Source organism: Mauremys reevesii, linkage group 22 (assembly GCF_016161935.1).
Source record: "Mauremys reevesii isolate NIE-2019 linkage group 22, ASM1616193v1, whole genome shotgun sequence".
In the NCBI taxonomy this organism is placed as follows: Eukaryota; Metazoa; Chordata; order Testudines; family Geoemydidae; genus Mauremys; species Mauremys reevesii.
Genome location: NC_052644.1, coordinates 9,355,126 through 9,374,060, shown reverse-complemented (window position 1 = coordinate 9,374,060; position 18,935 = coordinate 9,355,126). Strand labels below are relative to the sequence as shown.

The 18,935-nt window shown below is 49.4% G+C and overlaps 1 pseudogene; it reads right to left on the bottom strand.

The window, feature by feature from the left end:
- Positions 1–18,935, bottom strand: part of LOC120388832 — a 51,537-nt pseudogene that overhangs the window by 23,178 nt on the left and 9,424 nt on the right.

Genomic DNA, 18,935 nt, shown 5'->3' with positions numbered 1-18,935 from the left:
CTGAGCCCTATTATTATTACTAGCACTTGTCTTCCAGTCTATATCTGGGAAGTTAAATTCTCCCATGATCACACAATTCCCATTAGTATTTACTTCATTAAAAACATTAAAGGGGTCTCTATCCATATCCAAGTCGGATCCTGGCGGTCTATAGCACATCCCAAGGACTATCCCAGGGGAGGCTCTGTCTAGTAGCTTTCTTCCCCAATGTGATTTTTGCTCAGACACACTCTAAAAGCTCAAATCTGGCCAAAAGGAACAAGTCTATGCCTGTTATTCATTCCTCATTAGTTAATCCCTCTGCAACCTCCTTTGCTTCTCTTCCCTGAACCCCATCCTGACTTGGCCACATCTTTTCAGTACTTGATTAGATGCCCTGATTTACCTGTCGAAGCTCTCATGAGCGTCTTCTCGGTGTTCAGTGTCCCCACCATGGCTAAGGCATAGGATGCAAGAGCCACAGTGTAAGGTCTGACTAGAGACTGGTACCTTTGGGCTAAGTAGTCAGCGGCTTTGGAGATGCTGCTTTCAAAACTCTATGAGGTGACAAAGAAAACAAAAGAAAATCAAACTCGTGGGTTAGGCTGAGGTTTCGGGTGGTGTTAATGTAACACTGACAGACTCTGGTGGTCAGAGGGTGGAATGGGACCTGTGGAGCTACATGCATGAGCCTCTACTGCATGAACTAAAAGTCATAAGGTTCTAGAGCAGACTCATTAATCTCTCTCTAAGTGGTCTCAGTGCTACTAGATGGGACAGAACACCTCACCCAGGAGGTGTGTGGGTTACATTAAGACATTACAAATTTATGTGGCTTCCAGCTTTATTTAATTTCACAGTGAATTTTGTGCTGGTGAAAGATGGAGGAGGTAGGAAAGCATGGAAGTGAGATATTTGAAGGCGGCGAACGAGGACATTTCTGGAGAGGCTGAGGGAACTGGGATTGTTTAGTCTGCAGAAGAGAAGAATGAGGGGGGATTTGATAGCTGCTTTCAACTACCTAAAAGGCGGTTCCAAAGAGGACAGATCTAGACTGTTCTTGGTGGTACCAGATGACAGAACAAGGAGTAATGGTCTCAAGTTGCAGTGGGGCAGATTTAGGTTGGATATTAAGAAAAACTTTTTCACTAGGAGGGTGGTGAAGCACTGGAATGGGTTACCTAGGGAGGTGGTGGAATCTCCTTCCTTAGAGGTTTTTAAGGTCAGGCTTGACAAAGCCCTGGCTGGGATGATTTAGTTGGGAATTGGTCCTGCTTTGAGCAGGGGGTTGGACTAGATACTTCCTGAGGTCCCTTCCAACCCTGATATTCTATGAGTCTGTGAGTCACATGCAGAATGTCATCAGGAGTGAGACCAAAGTCTGTGGCAGGGCCAACCCTAGCCCAAATGGCACCCTAGAGCGTCTTTGGTGTTCCGCCCCCCTCCTCTTTTTGTTAAATTTTTGAATACCTTATTTTCTATTGCATTTGTAGCCCATTTCACGACTTTGATGCACGATTCACATGCATAATAATTTATCCCGGTCATATAAGATGATAAATTTGCACACTAGGAGCTGTAAATCTGCATTTATTCATACCATATATAAGCAAATAAAAAAACATTTGTTTCCTCTAAGCTTATAGAAACAAAGCTTATAGGTCCAGAACATTCTAGGAGGTTAGTGAGAAATGAATCCACATACGGAATACCGGAAACATTTTACTTCAAACATTCGATTTTCCCTTTTGTCTCTAACAACAAAAACAGCACCCTGAGCCCATCGTCCCTCCCCCACCTCCCAGCCCAGCACCCGAGGCGGTTGCCTGGATTGCCTGCCCCTAAATCTGGCCCTGGTCTGTGGTATCAGACAGAAGCTGCAAGAGAGGAGGATGAGATGATGTGGTGGGCATGTACAAAGAAGGGATGTCGAGAATCACAGGTTCCGACTCCATAGGTGCTCTGCAGCTCAAGCACCCATGGAAAACAATAGGGGGCGCTCAGCCCCCACCAGCCACAGTGGTTCCGCCCCAGCTGGCCACCGATCAGCTGTTTAGCAGGTTCCTAGGGGCTGGCCACTTCAGCAAGCGGCTGGCCGGAAGCTCTCGGGAGAGGGGAGAAGAGGGAGCGGCGGGCTGGCAGGGAGGGGGAGGAGCGGGGGCAGGAAGAGGTGGAGCAAGGGCGGGGAAGGGGTGAAGTGGGGATGGGGCCTCAGGGCGGAGCGAAGGGGGAGCACCCACTGGGAAAAATAAAAGTCAGCGCTTGTGAAGGGAATCCTGTTAGGGAGGCGTTTGAGAGTCACGTTTACAGGTGGAAAACAAGAGGATGGCCAAGAAAATAGTGGACAGACAGTGGACAGGAGGACAAAGCGCATATGGAGCAAAGGTAGGACTGGCAAGCCTGAAGAAGAAAGATGGAGGCAATTCTGGAGGAGGATGTCCTCTGTTTAGCCTCACGAACGGTAGTGGCCGAGCAAGTCTCCGTGAGATGAGAGGATAGTGTCGTCCCCCTGTCCCGGTTTCACGAGGTCCTAGGATCTAATAATACCAAGCTCCTATATAACACTTCTCAGCAGATCTCCAAGCTCTTTATAAAGGAGGTCAGTCTTATTAACCCCATATTACAGAAAGGGAAACTGAGGTACAGAGCAGGAAAGTTATTTGCCTGAGGTCTCCCAGGAGGTGTGGGATGAGAACTCAAGTCTCTTCTGTAGATTCTCGTTCTCTGATGACAGGATTGAAATCACATCAGTGAGGCACATTTTTATAAACTCACCTTCAGAGTAGGGCTTTTTTGCATGGGCTACATGCCAGGCCACATAATAGAAGGCTAACGTTACAGTCCGTGATCGGTTGGCAAATCCAATGAAGAACCGGGCTTCTACATCTGTTTGTTTTTTCAAAATGTTCAGTTTTCAGAACCTTGTGGGAATTCTTGATCCATATGTACATGGCTAGAAGCGAAATGATTCTGCAAGTTTGAAGATTTGAACTGAGAGACGCACGTCTGGCAAAGAAGACACATGGCCTTACCATTACGTTCAATGAAAAAGTACTTCTGCTCCCACTCCTGTTGGAAGCATCGATTTTCATCTGTGTATTTCTTTTCCATTTGCACTTGCCTTCCATTGTTAGATGGTGTAAGAAAAATTTTGATTACAAATTTCCACACCAGCAGTCACTGTGCACTTTATTGAAGGAGACCAGGCTCTGACCAGGGGTTGCTGGACACCTGGTTCTGACCCAGGCCCTGCCTCCCACTCCACCCCTTTCATCAAGTCCCCACCCCCACCCTGCCCCACCTCCGCCTCTTCCTGCCCCATTCCACCTCCTCCCCCAGTGAGCCATGTCCTTGCTCCTCCCCCTCTCCCTCCCAGAGCTTCCTGGTGCAAAACAGGGGCAGCAGGCAAGAGGACTGTGGGGGGAGGCTGTGCACCGGTTCCTCGCTCCTCCCTCCCCCAGCGCTTCCTGCTGCGATCAGCTGCTTCTCGCTCAGGAGGCTCAGGAAGGGAGGGGGAGGAGCGAGGATGCAGCACCCAGCCCCCCTACCTCCCCCCAAGCCACCTCAATGCAGCGAAACAGCTGATCGCAGCAGGAGGGGTGGGGGGAGGGATGGGGGATGGGCACTCCTCGCTCCTCCCCCTCCCTCCCAGAGCCACAACATTGTGAAAAAGCTGATCGTGGTGGCAGGTGGGAGGAGCAGGCACTGATGGGGGGGCGCCGACAGGGGGGAGGGGGGAGGGACTGATAGGGCTGCCGGTGGGTGCTGAGCACCCACCATTTTTTCCCCCACAGTTGACTCCTGGAAGAAGTCGCATATTTTCTTTTGAGCCACATGCAGTTCTGGAGCTGCCGGTTGGCCACCCCTACTGTATATAATGGAAACCACTTCAAGCCAGGGGCTGTTGCAGCACCCTGTGCACCCCTAGTTCCAGCACCTCTGCTAAACCCTGACACCCCTTCAATCGCTAAACCCTAACACTTCAAACCCTAAACCCCACTACTAACACCCCAAAAACCTCACACTCAGGCCCCCTAAATCCAGACACCTACACCCCCTTCTACACCTTAAACCCTGACACTGAAACCCCAAACCTTGCCTCTGACAACCCCTTCTACCCTAAACGCTAACACTGACACCCCCAAAAGCCTGACACTGACATCCCCAAAAGCCCAACACTGACACCCCCTTTTACCTAATAAACCCTAACACTGATATGCCCTAAACCCTGGCACCCCTAAATCCCAACCCTAACACCCCTAGCTCCAACAATGACCCCCCCTTCACACCTAAACCCCGAACAACAACAAAACCCAAAATGATCTACCCCCAGCAGAATGTTTACCCCCAACAAGGGAGAAGTGACAAAGACTCCAGGAAGTCCACTAAGGACTAAATAGATACATTCTGGCCCATTGGGCCTGAAACTCCATTCACTGCTTTCCATGTAACTGCACCGGGAGAAAGAGGAGATCAGGCTGCGTGAGCACAGACTTTGGGATGTAGCCCAGTAAGACGTCCCTTTGAATTATGAACCAACAAGTTGCTGTGATGATTGAGGTGGGTAGTGACTGGTGTGTAAAAGTCAAAAGAAACACGTACAACCATCTCTCTGTGGATTACGGGGGCATCTTCTTGGAAGACTCCATCCAGTTTCTGCTTTTCCAGGATCAGCCATTTCACCGCCCCGCAGATAACTTGGTTTTCAATGGGCACCAGTTTCTTAGCCATGGCAAAGACCTTCGCCACATACGCCGTCAGCCTGAGGGCAGAATCAATCACATCACGATCACTCCTGCCTTCCTGGAATTGCCCTCAGTGTGAAAGCTGGACCGTCTGCACACAGGTATGAGTTGAGACATTTCACAGCAGTAAATGGAGTGAGGTTCATGTGGGCCAGTTTATGGTAACCTGAGTGAGCGGGAGCTAGGGAAAATGTCACCGCTTGTCCGGGAAAGCGCATCCAGACACTGCTCCCCATTACAGCTGGCTCTACTTCAGCCAGCTGAACTCTCCCTGCCTGCAGTGGTATGACCAGGATGGTGGGGTTGGGGGCCCGCTGTGGGCAGCTGGCCGCTGGGAACTGGACCGGAGAGTCATCAAACTCATCTTCACACAAGCCAGTGAACAGCCGTCAAAATGGTAACGATTAGTCTGAGCCAGTTACAAACTAGCCACCTAAAAGGGAAAGGACCTGGAGTTCATTACTAAGGCTGCAAGTCTGTCATGGAGGTTGTGGAAGTCATGGATTCCGTGACTTTCCATGGCTTCCACAGCTGCAGCGGCTGGTGTGGCTGGCCCCGGGACCGCCCGAGCATCAGTTCTGGGGGCATCCCTGAGGACCGCCTGAGCAGCAGCAGTGCCAGGGGCCACCCTGGGGGCAGTCTGAGCAGGGTCTGGAGCAGCGGTCCTAGGAGCAGCCCCGGAGGCCATTGGAGCGCAGTCCCAGGGGCCTTGGAAAAGTGGGCAGCCGGATGCAGTCAGACCCTGCCGCCAGAGCAGGAGCCAGCTGTCAGCCCCCGGGAATCCCCCCACGCTCCAGGGACATCCAGAGCAGCAGCATCAAGGAGACCCCCAGAGCAGCAGCTCCCTGGGGACCCCCAGAGCAGTGGTGCCCTAGGAGCAGCTAAGCATTAGTCAGGGGTGTGACACCCTGATGGGGTATTTCTGGTAAAAGTCATGGACAGGTCATGGGCTGTGAATTTTTGTTTATTGCCTGTGGCCTGTCCATGACTTTTACTAAAAATACCCATGACTAAATCTTCGCTTTATTCATTCCCAATCCCTCAAGCCATCTGCTCACCCACACTGAACTGTCACTGAAATCACTGGGGCCACATTTACAATGTATTTAGGCACCTAAAGATGCAAATAGGCACCTAGCAGGATTTTCCAAAGTGCCTTAGTGAGTTAGGCACCCAACTCCCATTGACTTTCAAAGGGAATTAAGCCCCTACTCTGCTTAGGTGATTTTGTAAATTCTTCCAGGTGCCTGTCTCATCTTTGGGCGTCGTTCCATTGCCATCTGTGGGAGTTGGATTGGGTATTTTTTTCCCATTGTGTGTGTTAACCTTTTCCCTCTGGTTCTGGGCTGGAGACTGACTTGCTCTGGCTCACAAATTACATGTGTAGGGTCAGGCTAACACTGAGCAAGAGGGTGCATTAGAAAACCCACTGTCCTCACCAAGTGCTTGCTGGCCGGTCTTTGTAAGCAGCGTATGAGAAGTCGGGTTTTTTGTAAACCATCTGCTGTGTATAACCTGAAACAGGGAGAGTAAGAAGGAGCTGTGTGATGTCTGGCGAGCGTCTAATGAGGACTTTACATGCATAAGGCAAATGAAGTAAGAGCTGTGACCCCTGCTGCTGCTGTCTGAGTTGGGAGGCTCTCCCTTTTTCTGCAGGTGTCTCTCAGGAGGGACACAGCAACTCAAGGGAAGCAAAGGCAGAAAGCTGTCGGGTGGGGAAGCCGACTGGTATGGGCACTGCCCTGTTCCTCACCAGCATGAATCCTCCCTTCGGGGTGGGAGTGGGGCCAAGTGATTACAGTGTATGGGGACCTGGGAGGCGGGATGCCTGGGTTCTATGCCAGGCTCCAGGAGGGAAGGGTGGGTTAGTGTTTGGAGCAAGATGCTGTGAGTCAGGACTCCTGGGTTCAGTTCTCAGTTCTGTCACTCACTGCATGATGTGCTGCTGGGCAAGTCACTGTCTGCCTCAGTTTCCCCATATTGTAAAAGCTTAATGGATGGGATGTTTGTAGTTCAAACTCCACGCCTAATGTAGGCAGCCCACAAAGGGGCCCGCGGTGTAGGGAAAGGGACACCTGTTCCTTCAGGAGCTAGGCTGAAACCTACCAAGTTCTCTCGATGGTCATGAGATTTTCAATCCTTCCTCGCTACCTGACATGGATTTGAACTGTGGGTGAATGGCCTCCACCCCACGACCATCCCATCCCCCGCACAACAGCCATGGGCTAGCAATGAACAGGAGCCCAAAAGCCCAGCAGGACTGAAAACGAGGTTGGGTGTTTCTCTGCATAGGAAGGTCTATTCCGAGTCATCATGACTAATGCCGGTGTACACTGGGGGTGGGATATTAAACCTCATGCTTCAGGTCTTAAACCAACCTCTAAAGGGAGTAGGAGACCTAAAGTGGGAGGCAGATTCTCTCTCTATTTTAGGGGCTTATCTGGCCCCCATTCCCATAGTACCCGGGTGACTCACATTCTTCAATGTACCTACCGGGGGTGCCGGAATGGGGGCAGGTCAGGGGGACATGGCCTCTGCCACTTTTTTCCTGCCTCATGGGTGAGTGACGGGGGGAGGAGGGGCGGAGGGGAGTGAGCAGCAGAATGCAGGCAGGAAGAGGTGGAGCAAGGGCAAGGCCTCGGGGGGAAGAAGCCTAGTGGGGCAAGGCCTCGGGGCAGGGGCCACAATCTGGGTGCCAGTGGGAGCTTGCGGAGCTCCTGCCATCTACCCTCACAACCCCCCTGCCAGCAGGGCGCTGAGACTCTCCCCATTTGCAGAGGGGGAAATGGAGTCACAGAGAGATTAAGTGACTTGCCCAACATTGCACCAGGAGTCTGTGGCAGAGCAGGGAACTGAACTGGGGTCCCCTGAGCGCCAGGCCAGCTGCCTGATCCCTGAGCCCTCTTTCTACTGCCCAATGTGCTTAACGTGAGGTTTCTGAAGCATTTGGTACCGGCCACTCTCCGACACAGGCTACTGGGCTAGATGGACCTCGGGGCCAGTCCTGTGGAGCAGTTCCCGTGTCCCTAACGCAAGCCTGAAGAGGGATTTGCTGTCTGGCATGAAAGTACTTACCTTGCATGATCAACTTGATCGCTTCCGCCCTGCATTCCACCCCGATCCTTTCCCACTGCTCGGTGCTGTCCAGGTAGATGGTGGCGATGACCGGGGGGGTCATGCCGATCATGTTCTGTTCCCCAGAGCCGGACGGCGTCACAATGAGATGCTTCAGGTTGGCCCCATCAATGGAGTTTTCGACAATGATTGTCACAGGGTTTCCTGGCCAAGGAAATAACGCAGTGTGAATTCAAGCAGGGAGAGCAGGCACTGGTGGGGACAGAGAGACAGACAGACCTCTCTGCGGGCAGGGGCATATTGAGAGCTCAATCCTGCATGGTGCTGAGCACACCCAAACCTCATGAAAGTCAGATCCTATCCCAGCAAAAATTGATCTGGGCCCTGTGTGCTGACAAAGTTCCTACAATGCTCTGAGCATTTCTCACCAAGCCCTCCTAGGTACTTCACTCCAGCTCTGCCAGCGGTGGGGATAGAACCTGGATACTCCCACTCTGAAAGCACCAGCCCCTGCTGGTTGAGCTGAATGGGGTTAAAGGAAGGATTATTATCCACATTTTACAGATGGGGCACTGAAGTACAAACAGGCTAAGGGAGCTGCCCAAAGTTACCAGGGATGTCTGTAGAAGAGCAAGATCTTGAACTCAGGCTTCTGAAATACTAAGCTAGGCCTCAAACCACTAGGCCATCCTGTCCAGTGACATAGGCTGCCCCCTGGGTGCTCCTTATTTCTGTGCACCTGTCTCTCCTGTCAGCACCTTGTTTAGCCACACGCTGACAATGACCTTTCTCTATCTTGGCCACTAATGCTCGATAGTGCACGTAGACAGTTGTAACAGAACCAAGTGGGTAATCGGTCCACCTCCTGCAAGTGTGGCTACCAGAGAAGAATTCATTGCTCCCTTCATTCTGTTTCTAAAGCATAAAACACTTTCAAATCAGAGGCCCTTGCCTTGGATGTTGACTTTGGTCTCTGATTCTGTATTTGGAACCATGTCATCTATATCTGCCGCTTTCACCTTCACTTCCTGGACTCCCCCTGAAAAGGAAGGATGAGGAGAAGAGATAGTGAAATGCCATCCGTCCAGCCGGCTGAGCTTTGTTCATAGAGAGCCCTGCACAATCCACTGATGTGCTAGGGCAAAGGGAGGGAGGGGGCAGCTGAGATAGGAATCAGGAAGCTATGAATACGGGGCAGGCGGAGGCAGCTGCATTTCAGTGGCAGCTGAATTGCTCTGCATATTGCTGATTCTAGTCTTCTGTGACGAGCCTGATTTTGACCTCCATCTCAGCCAACATTAAACCAATCCCTCTGAAATCTCGCACGCGCAATCGGATGCCAGGGCAGAATTTTTCAGGGAAGTTTGCTGCAGATTCGATTAAGGGTTTGGGTTGGATACAATGGCTCCAAAAACAGAGATGCTCTCACTTAGATATAGATTGTGCAATTCTGTGAGACCTTCAGGATGAGAGGCACCACATAAAGGCAAAGTAGTGCAGCTACTCACCTGCTCCTTTCGCAGATGGATCCAGTACCACAGACATAATTTTTTTGGTCGTCCTCATCCCTTCAGGCTAGAAAGGAACGACAAAAGCATAGTAAGCATAGTAGCATTCAGAGACAATGAAGAGCAGTAGGAAAAGGTGAGCAACTTGCTGATCTTGTGATCAGCATGAATCAGGAGTGACTCCACTGGAAGTCCGCGATCAAGTGAAACTGAGATCAGGCTCCATCCCAATGAGTCTGGAATCTGACCTCAACCTCAGGCAGCGTCCCCTTTTGTTTTGGATCCTGGTTAGGATGCATCCAAGAAGAAGTCCCTAGGCCAAATTCATCCCAAGCGTAACACCACTGATTCCACCACAGATGAACGGGAGGAATTTTTGCCAGAAGCTGGGAATGAGCGACAGGATGGATCACTTGATGATTACCTGTTCTGTTCATTCCCTCTGGGGCACCTGGCATTGGCCATTGTTGGAAGACAGGTGTGATAAATGAAGGGAGGGAGGGTAGCTCCCTTTGATGGACACCCAGCCAGCCAGTTAGCTGTAAAATCCCTCTGGGTAGCTGTTTCCTACTTGCTTTACCTGTAAGGGTTAAAAAGTCACCCCAGTAAAGAAAAAAAAGTGGGCACCTGACTAAAAGAGCCAATGGGAAGGCTACAACTTTTAAAAATTGGAAAAGAAACTTTCCCTTTGTCTGTTGTTCTCTGGGCTGCAGGGACACAGAGCAGCAATGCTATGAGCAGAAATGCTGTAGAAGGCTTGAACCAGGTATGAAAAAGTATCTTCCATACCTACAAGAAATTATTTGGATAGGGAATGTTTAGTTAGACACAATCAGGTTTATTTCTTATTCTGGCTTGTGGATCTCCTCTGTGCTAACCCCTGATGCTTTTGTTTGCGTGTAACGGTTAAGCTGAACCCCCAAGAAAGCTAGTTTGGGTGCTTGATTTTTGGAATTGCTCTTTTAAAATCTAGCAAAAACCTAAATTCCAGATGTATTTTCTTCCTTTTTGTTTTTAATAAAATTTACCGTTTTTAAGAAGGATTTGGGTTTTTGTGTCCTAAGAGGTTTGTGCATCTGCTGTTTGATTAGCTGGTGGCTACAACTAATTTCCTTTGTTTTTTTTCTCATGCCCTCCATGAGCTTTTTTTTGCATTTGGGTGCTGGCAGCGTTTACCAAGCCAACGTCAGAGAAAAGCTGTAACTTTGGGAGTTTAATACAAAGCTGGAGTGGCCAGTATTAATTTTTAGAATCCTTGCGGGCCCCCACCTTCTGCACTAGAAGTGCCAGAGTTTAGCCTTAACAACAGGATACTGGGCTAGATGGACTTTGGTCTGACCCAGTATGGCCATTCTTATGAATCTGGACAACAGAGTCTGGCAGGGCAAAGAAGTGAGAAGCTCAATTAATTCCATCATTGCTCTGTGACCTCCCTGAAGGACTTTTCTATGCCCTGATCTTCAGTGGAGGATCTTCCTCTCACCCAGCATTGCAGTGATCTCCTGGGACAGGCCAATGGGACGCCCTTCACAACCCACCAATGCTGCTCATTTGCTCAGCTCTCTCTGCCGAGTGATATGAGGTTCTCCCTGGGTGCGCTGATTCCAGCACCCACTGGTCCAAGGAGCAAGACCCTGGGCCTGAGGAACTAAACTTAGGTCTCTTATATGACGACTCAGAGGAGCAAGTGCAAGATAACCAGGCCAGCCCCAGCCCTGCTGTAGTTGCCACAGGGGAGGGGAGGAAGTGAGACGAGGATGGAGATGCAGGGTATTAATGTAACAGGTTAAAGTACAGCACCAATTCTAGAACCCAGCCAATCTGGCCTCCAGCCTCTTGTTCTCCAGCAGATATCATGCCCCCGGCACCTGATACCTACCACAACCTTCAGTTTCTTCCTCACGCCATCAAACGCAAAACTGCCCCATATCGCTGCCTTGACCTCAATGTAGTGACATCCCAGCTGTAATGGGACAATCACTAATGGCACGGCCAGGGAGGACTTGGCTTTGATGTCAAGGATCTGCCGGTATTTAGCCTTGGAAGTGGATGCACCACAGAAAACTGGGTTGTGCAGCAGCTCCACCCGGACCTGAGAAGAGAACAGAGATTCATGAGCAGGCAGTCTGCACACCATGACCAGGGGCGGCTCTAGGATTTCCACCGCCCCAAGCAGGGCAGCACGCCACGGGATGCGCTCTGCCGGTTGCTGGTCCCGCGGCTCCGGCGGACCTCCCGCAGGCATGCCTGTGGATGCTCCACCGAAGCCGTGGGACCAGCGGCTCCTCTGCAGGCACGTCTGCGGGAAGTCCACCGGTGCCGCGGGACCAGCGGACCTTCCGCAGTCATGCCTGCGGGAGGTCCGCCGGAGCTGCCTGCTGCCCTCCCGCGGGACGCCGCCCCAAGCGCGCGCTTGGCGCGCTGGGGTCTGGAGCCGGCCCTGACCATGACACTGTAGGGCATTGATCCAAATCATACCCTCTGACTGGAGTTTGCCTTTAATCTTAATAAATAACAGACATGACTGTACTTACAAAGCATGTGACTGTATCCTGACCTCCTTTCTGAGAAGCCCTTCAGGACCACCCCCAGTTCTGTCTTGCCTCAGAGAGGCCCACAGCCTGTGGTGTTCCTGAGTGGAAGTAATGAGACCCACCGGTGTGAGTCAGCAGAAAGTTCCGAACCTGATACCCACTCACAGATTTGAGGCCCAGCCAGAGAAGAATGGCAGCCAGAAGGGTATTTATTTACCTCCCTCTATATCATACAATCTTGCCAGAAGCTGGGAATAGGCAACAGGGGATGAATCATTCTGTTCTGTTCTGTTCATTCCCTCTGAAGCACCTGGGACTGGTCACTGTCGGAAGACAGGCTACCAGGGTAGATCGACCACTGGTCTGACCCAGTATGGCCATTCTTATGTTCTTAATGGGTAGATTCCACAGCCCTGATCCTGCAAGGTGCTGAGCACCCAACAAGGTCAATGGGAGGTGTCCAGCCCAAAGGGATCAGGCCCTAGAAGAACAAGCCTTCCATCATTTTGTTTTGGTTTGGCTGTCTGTCAAAGCATTGACACTTCAGGTCCATTCCAGAGCCCATGAGGCAGTGAACTTACCTTAATTGTTTCATCCCGATAGTTGTAGAGAATAGCCCGGATTTGCACCTGCTCATTCCTCACTACAGAGTAGGGCAGATGGAGGTCGATGAAAAAAATCTTTCATTACTTTTATCTCATAGGGGTCAGCCACACAGATCCCTGCAATGGGGAAAGACCCAGGGTCAGAGACAGGGGGGCTTATACTTTAGTCCTGAAATGTGTCTGCTGTCTCCTAGATTGTTCCATCTCACTGTGGCCTTTCCAAGGCCCATTGTGGCCTGGTGTCTTTTCCCCATTAGCTTTTCTGCCTGTTCTCTGGAGAGCTCATTGTGTTCCACACCTTTGGTCTCTGAAAGGCTCACAGCCAGGACTTCCCAGGTGGTGATGGAATCCTTCAGGAAAATAGGCAATGTCTTGGAAGAAATTCTACATGGAAAGAGAAAGACAGAGTCTTTTACAGAAGGAAGGAGCTAGGACTCATGGACAGTCCCCAGCTAAGGATCTAGATCCTCCTTTAAAGGTCTCAAGGGTAAGGACATTAATTGTAGTGTCCAAGTCTAATTCAATGAATCATAGAATATCAGGGTTGGAATGAACCTCAAGAGGTCATCTAGTCCAAACCCCTTTTCAAAAACAGGACAAATCCCCAGACAGGTTTTTACCCCAGTTCCCTAAATGTCCCCCTCAAGGATTAAACTCACAACCCAGGATTTAGCAAGCCAATGCTTAAACTACTGAGCTATCCAAGCGGGGAATTATATCCCATTCCAGTGGAGAGGGGCCTGGCCCTGAGTCTCATTTACCATTTTTTTTAAAAAGAGGTTCAGCCATCCAGTTAGAAAGCAACATCAATATCTCATGACTCAGCAACCCAATAACACACCCTGAATAACAAACGGAAATGAGGAACGGTTCCCGAACAGGATAAAAGGCCAAAGCTAAACAGCCAGACACCTACATCCATATTTTGGCACCTAAATCAGCAGCCTGGTTTTTCATTAGGGCTGAAGCCAGGGGATAGCACTGGTTGCTCAGCACCTCTGGAAGTTGGGCCAGTTCTTTTAGGTACCTAAATATGGGCTCAAAACTGGAGTAACTGAATGAAATTCTCTGGTCTCTGTTATACAGAAGGTGAGACTAGATGATCTAATGGCCCCTTCTGGCCTTAAAATCTAGGAGTGACTATGAATATGGATCAGCTGCTGAATTCCAGCCATAATTCATGACAAATACTCCAGCCGGCTCCACTGGGGATCTTGCTGTGGAGAGACACTGACTTCAGTGGGAGCTGCACCATGCCACGCCTGAATGTGGCCCTTTGATGAATGGGAGTGGCACGGCCACATGCTCTTACCCCAGTTCATTTGGTCGCTCAGTCAGCTGCTCCACTTGCCATAGCCAGCTCTCTGGAAACTGGCTCCTTGAGGTGATATCTTCTTCGGACATGAAATCTTCATCCAAGACACCTGGGAAGTTAAATCACAGACCGTCTGGCTTTGCTGTGACACTGATTGGGATGGGGCAAATCTGAAAGGACTCGGGGGTTGGCCTACTCTAGAATTGACCTGAAAGCATCCCTGGTTTGACCTACATTGCCAAGTTTTGATGCTGTCAGCCCAGAAGAGCATGAATTAGAATTTGGTTGAACGGCTGGAGGGGAAGCCACAGGCTTCTTCTTCTCTCCATGCCTGCCTTTCTGTTCCCCCATGAGCTAGCCTTTTCTGGGTTCCTATAACACTGGTATAAGCCTCTGGCTCAGTGCTACATGTGCGCCCTCTAGTGGATATGCTGCAAAGGGTAAGAGCCTACGACTACTTCTAGCTAGGGGAGTTACCCCTTTAGCTCAAGTGGTAGAGGACTGTGCTTTAAAAACAAAGGTTAAACCTCAGGGGCAACCTGTGAAGAGGTTATTACCCTGACTCATCTTGGTCCCCATATCAACATGGTGCAAGACTAACAGGATTGCTGCCACTGCATTCATGCCCATCTCCCCCCGGGGGGATCTGTGAACATGAGCAGGGTTGGTTCATGTGGTGTGGTCTTAATTCTCTAACAATCCCCCCAGCCTTGCTCCTCTGAGTGATATTGAATCCCTGGTACTTGCTTCTTGCAAGTTGCAGGTGGAGCTCCCGCTGCAGCTTGTCCCATATGGTCTTGATATAATTGCAGCAGTCGAGGAAGGTCTTCTTGCACTCGGCTGTACCCAGGATGTACCCAACCCACTTCTCGCAGCTGTGCCCCATGGGGTTCTCGTGCATCCCGTCTTCACAGCATTTCTTCAGCTTCCGGTCCTGGTAATCTGCCGCTGAAATGTACAAGCCAGAAGGTCATTCCTACAAGCTTCTTCTAGTCCTTACGCTCTCTCTCTCTTGCTTGCTCTCTCTCATTTACTAGTAGACATGGCCAAAGAAGGAACATAGGAACGGGCACTCTGCTCTGCCTAATCCAGTATCTTGTCTCTAACAGTGACTAGTACCAGCAGCTTCAGAGAAAGGTGCAAGAAACCCCATAGTGGAATAACCTGCCCACAGAGAAGTTTCTTCCTGACTCCAATTAGAGGTTGGCTCATGCCCTGAAGCATGAGGATGTATAGGTCTTCTTAAAAAATCCTATCCTATGGAATGGTGAACATCCTCCTTTTCCATGTAAATGGCTCATCATTTTTGAATCCTGCTAGGCTCTTGGCCTCAATACAATCCTGTGGTGGTGAGTACTATGGGTTAGTTATGCATCGTGTATGAAAATAGTTCCTTTTATAAATTCTTAATTAGAAACCATTCAGTTGGGTTGAGTATCTCCTTGTGCTAATATGGGTAATGTAACAATGTAGCTGTTGTTGTTATTTCAGTTGTGTAGCACTTTGGGTCCCCAGTCATGGCCCAGAACCCCACAGTGCTGGGGGCTGCACCAACACAGAACAGAGACGGTCCGTGCCCCAAAGAGCAATTTACCATTCATTGTTTTCTATACCTCTCTCGCATCCCCTCTATAAACTGACCAGTTCCAATCTCTCCTCATGTGGAATTCTATCCAGACTCCCCCGTCTCCTGCTACAGGAAATGCAGCTGGCAGGAGACTGTAGCAGGGTGAAACTGGGCACGCTAGGGAATCCCCTGATTAGTACCTACCTTTGTTTGCCTTATACTCAATGAGCTGGACGCCGGCGTTTTGCTGGCTGGGGACACTCTGGATCTGCAGAAGGAAGTGAGAAACAGAAAATAAAAACCCACCCACCGAGTGAGGCCCTACACTGAACTTGCTGCCATTTCTCTGTCTGGATGTAACAGGGTAACTTTTGAACACCGCATCTGGTCAGTTCCCAAATTTCCTAGATGTGTCCAGGCCTCAATGAGCAGAACCCTGTTGATTTAGGGGGAATTCAGAAAACCAGAAAAGCCGTTTTGGCATTTAACATATTGCTCCTTCCTGTCCCAGCTGGGAGCCACATAAGAGCTGTTGGGCAGATGCTCAGCCAGCCAGGGCACCCAAAAAGAGGAGACTGAAGGAGGCTTCATTCCTTCCTCCCTCCTCGTGTGCTGCCCCCAAAAGCCTGCAGCCTGGGGTAGAGAGAGTCAGAGAGAATAACCAACCATCTGCCCGTCCCCTCCAGGCCAGGGGGAAGAAAGATACTTTGGAAGTGGGAGAAACCCAATGGACTAGAAGAGAAGGTCTTTGAATCCCCTCCTCGGAACCATCCTATTCTTAAAATTAATCCCTCTTTTAATAGGTGGGGGCCAGTGGGAATTCAGGACTTTATTCTCATCCCCCACTGTAACCCCAACATTTCCATTCCTAGGCCGTTCCATGGGATTTGCCCTGCTAGACCGATGTCCCTACTCTGGGCTTGTGGCGTAGGTCACTGTGCCTTGCTTTGCTGACTCTTTCCTCCCTTCCTCCATCACTCCTGGTGACCATTCAGCTCCATAGAGTGACACCTGTTCTCTGGGCTGTGAAAATCCCATTGCTTGTCTCCAGGGCCAGTCCAGCATCCGTAAATAACCCCAGATTGTTCTTTCCACTGCCAGCCGTACAGCCAATGTCACTCTTCTCCACCAAGTCCCAGATCTGTGCGATGCAAACACAATGGTTGAGAGATTATTGTTAACAATGACACTTCCCAATTTTACGGTGCCATCCAGCATGATCCCAAAGCATTATACAGGCTGTGAGCCAGATTCTGGTCTCAGGTATAACCGTGCAATCTGCAGTAACTCCACTGACTTCCTTTGAGTAGCTCTGTGTTTGCAGCAGTGCAAAAGAAAGCAAAATCTAAGCCGTAAGTAAACGATTTATTGCAATTCAATCCCCACTGAAATGCGTCCACCTCTGGGATGGAGCACAACAGCCATTGTGCACCAGCAACACAACCGATTTTAGGAGAAGAAAGAAAGAATTGTGCAGCCAGTTGAACCCAGACAGAGGAGGATGTTAGGCAGAGAGAAATTAAATACCCAAGTTAGAATTCAGCCAGAGCACCCAGGGGAAAGGGTCACAGGACATTTAATGACCAGAACCTCGGTTTGATATGTCAGCTGAGAAATGGCACATTCAGTAGAATTGCGTCCCCTAGAACCTTGATAGGGCCCGGAGATCAGTGCTGACTCAGAAGAAAGCGCACCCTCTGTTGAGGCACTAACACTTTTCCCTGCAGCACAGTGCCCTCTAGCTCCACACTGGGGGCATTGGGTGCAGCTCTGACTGGGGAGGGAGAGCACCCCATACTGAGCACACCCCCACACCCTGATGTACAGCACCACCATGGGCACGGAGGTGAAAACTGCCTCTGAAGGGAGAGCACCCCCTACTGCATCATCCACACAGTCCCCTACAACACAGCACCATCTGGGTCAACATAAGAACATAAGAACATAAGAAAGGCCGTACCGGGTCAGACCAAAGGTCCATCTAGCCCAGCATCTGTCTACCGACAGTGGCCAATGCCAGGTGCCCCTGAGGGAGTGAACCTAACAGGCAATGATCAAGTGATCTCTCTCCTGCCATCCATCTCCATCCTCTGATGAACAGAGGCTAGGGACACCATTCTTACCCATCCTGGCTAATAGCCATTTATGGACTTAGCCACCATGAATTTATCCAGCCCCCTTTTAAACATTGTTATAGTCCTAGCCTTCACAACCTCCTCAGGTAAGGAGTTCCACAAGTTGACTGTGCGCTGCGTGAAGAAGAACTTCCTTTTATTTGTTTTAAACCTGCTGCCTATTAATTTCATTTGGTGACCCCTAGTTCTTGTATTATGGGAATAAGTAAATAACTTTTCCTTATCCACTTTCTCAACATCACTCATGATTTTATATACCTCTATCATGTCCCCCCTTAGTCTTCTCTTTTCCAAACTGAAGAGTCCTAGCCTCTTTAATCTTTCCTCATATGGGACCCTCTCTAAACCCCTAATCATTTTAGTTGCTCTTTTCTGAACCTTTTCTAGTGCTAGAATATCTTTTTTGAGGTGAGGAGTATTCGAGATGTGGGCGTACCATGGATTTATATAAGGGCAATAATATATTCTCAGTCTTATTCTCTATCCCCTTTTTAATGATTCCTAACATCCTGTTTGCTTTTTTGACCGCCTCTGCACACTGCGTGGACATCTTTAGAGAACTATCCACGATAACTCCAAAATCTTTTTCCTGACTCGTTGTAGCTAAATTAGCCCCCATCATGTTGTATGTATAGTTGGGGTTATTTTTTCCAATGTGCATTACTTTACATTTATCCACATTAAATTTCATTTGCCATTTTATTGCCCAATCACTTAGTTTTGTGAGATCTTTTTGAAGTTCTTCACAATCTGCTTTGGTCTTAACTATCTTGAGTAGTTTAGTATCATCTGCAAACTTTGCCACCTCACTGTTTACCCCTTTCTCCAGATCATTTATGAATAAATTGAATAAGATTGGTCCCAGGACTGACCCTTGGGGAACACCACTAGTTACCCCTCTCCATTCTGAGAATTTACCATTAATTCCTACCCTTTGTTCCCTGTCCTTTAACCAGTTCTCAATCCATGAAAGGACCTTTCCTTTTATCCCATGACAGCTTAATTTACGTAAGAGCCTTTGTGAGGGACCTTGTCCAAGGCTTTCTGGAAATCTAAGTACACTATGTCCACCGGATCCCCCTTGTCCACATGTTTGTTGACCCCTTCAAAGAACTCTAATAGATTAGTAAGACACGATTTCCCTTTACAGAAACCATGTTGACTATTGCTCAAGAGTTTATGTTTTTCTATGTGTCTGACAATTTTATTCTTTACTATTGTTTCAACTAATTTGCCCGGTATCGACGTTAGACTTACCGGTCTGTAATTGCCGGGATCACCCCTAGAGCCCTTTTTAAATATTGGCGTTACATTAGCTAACTTCCAGTCACTGGGTACTGAAGCCAATTTAAAGGACAGGTTACAAACCTTAGTTAATAGTTCCGCAACTTCACATTTGAGTTCTTTCAGAACTCTTGGGTGTTCTTTCAGAACTCATCTGGTCCCGGTGACTTGTTAATGTTGAGTTTATC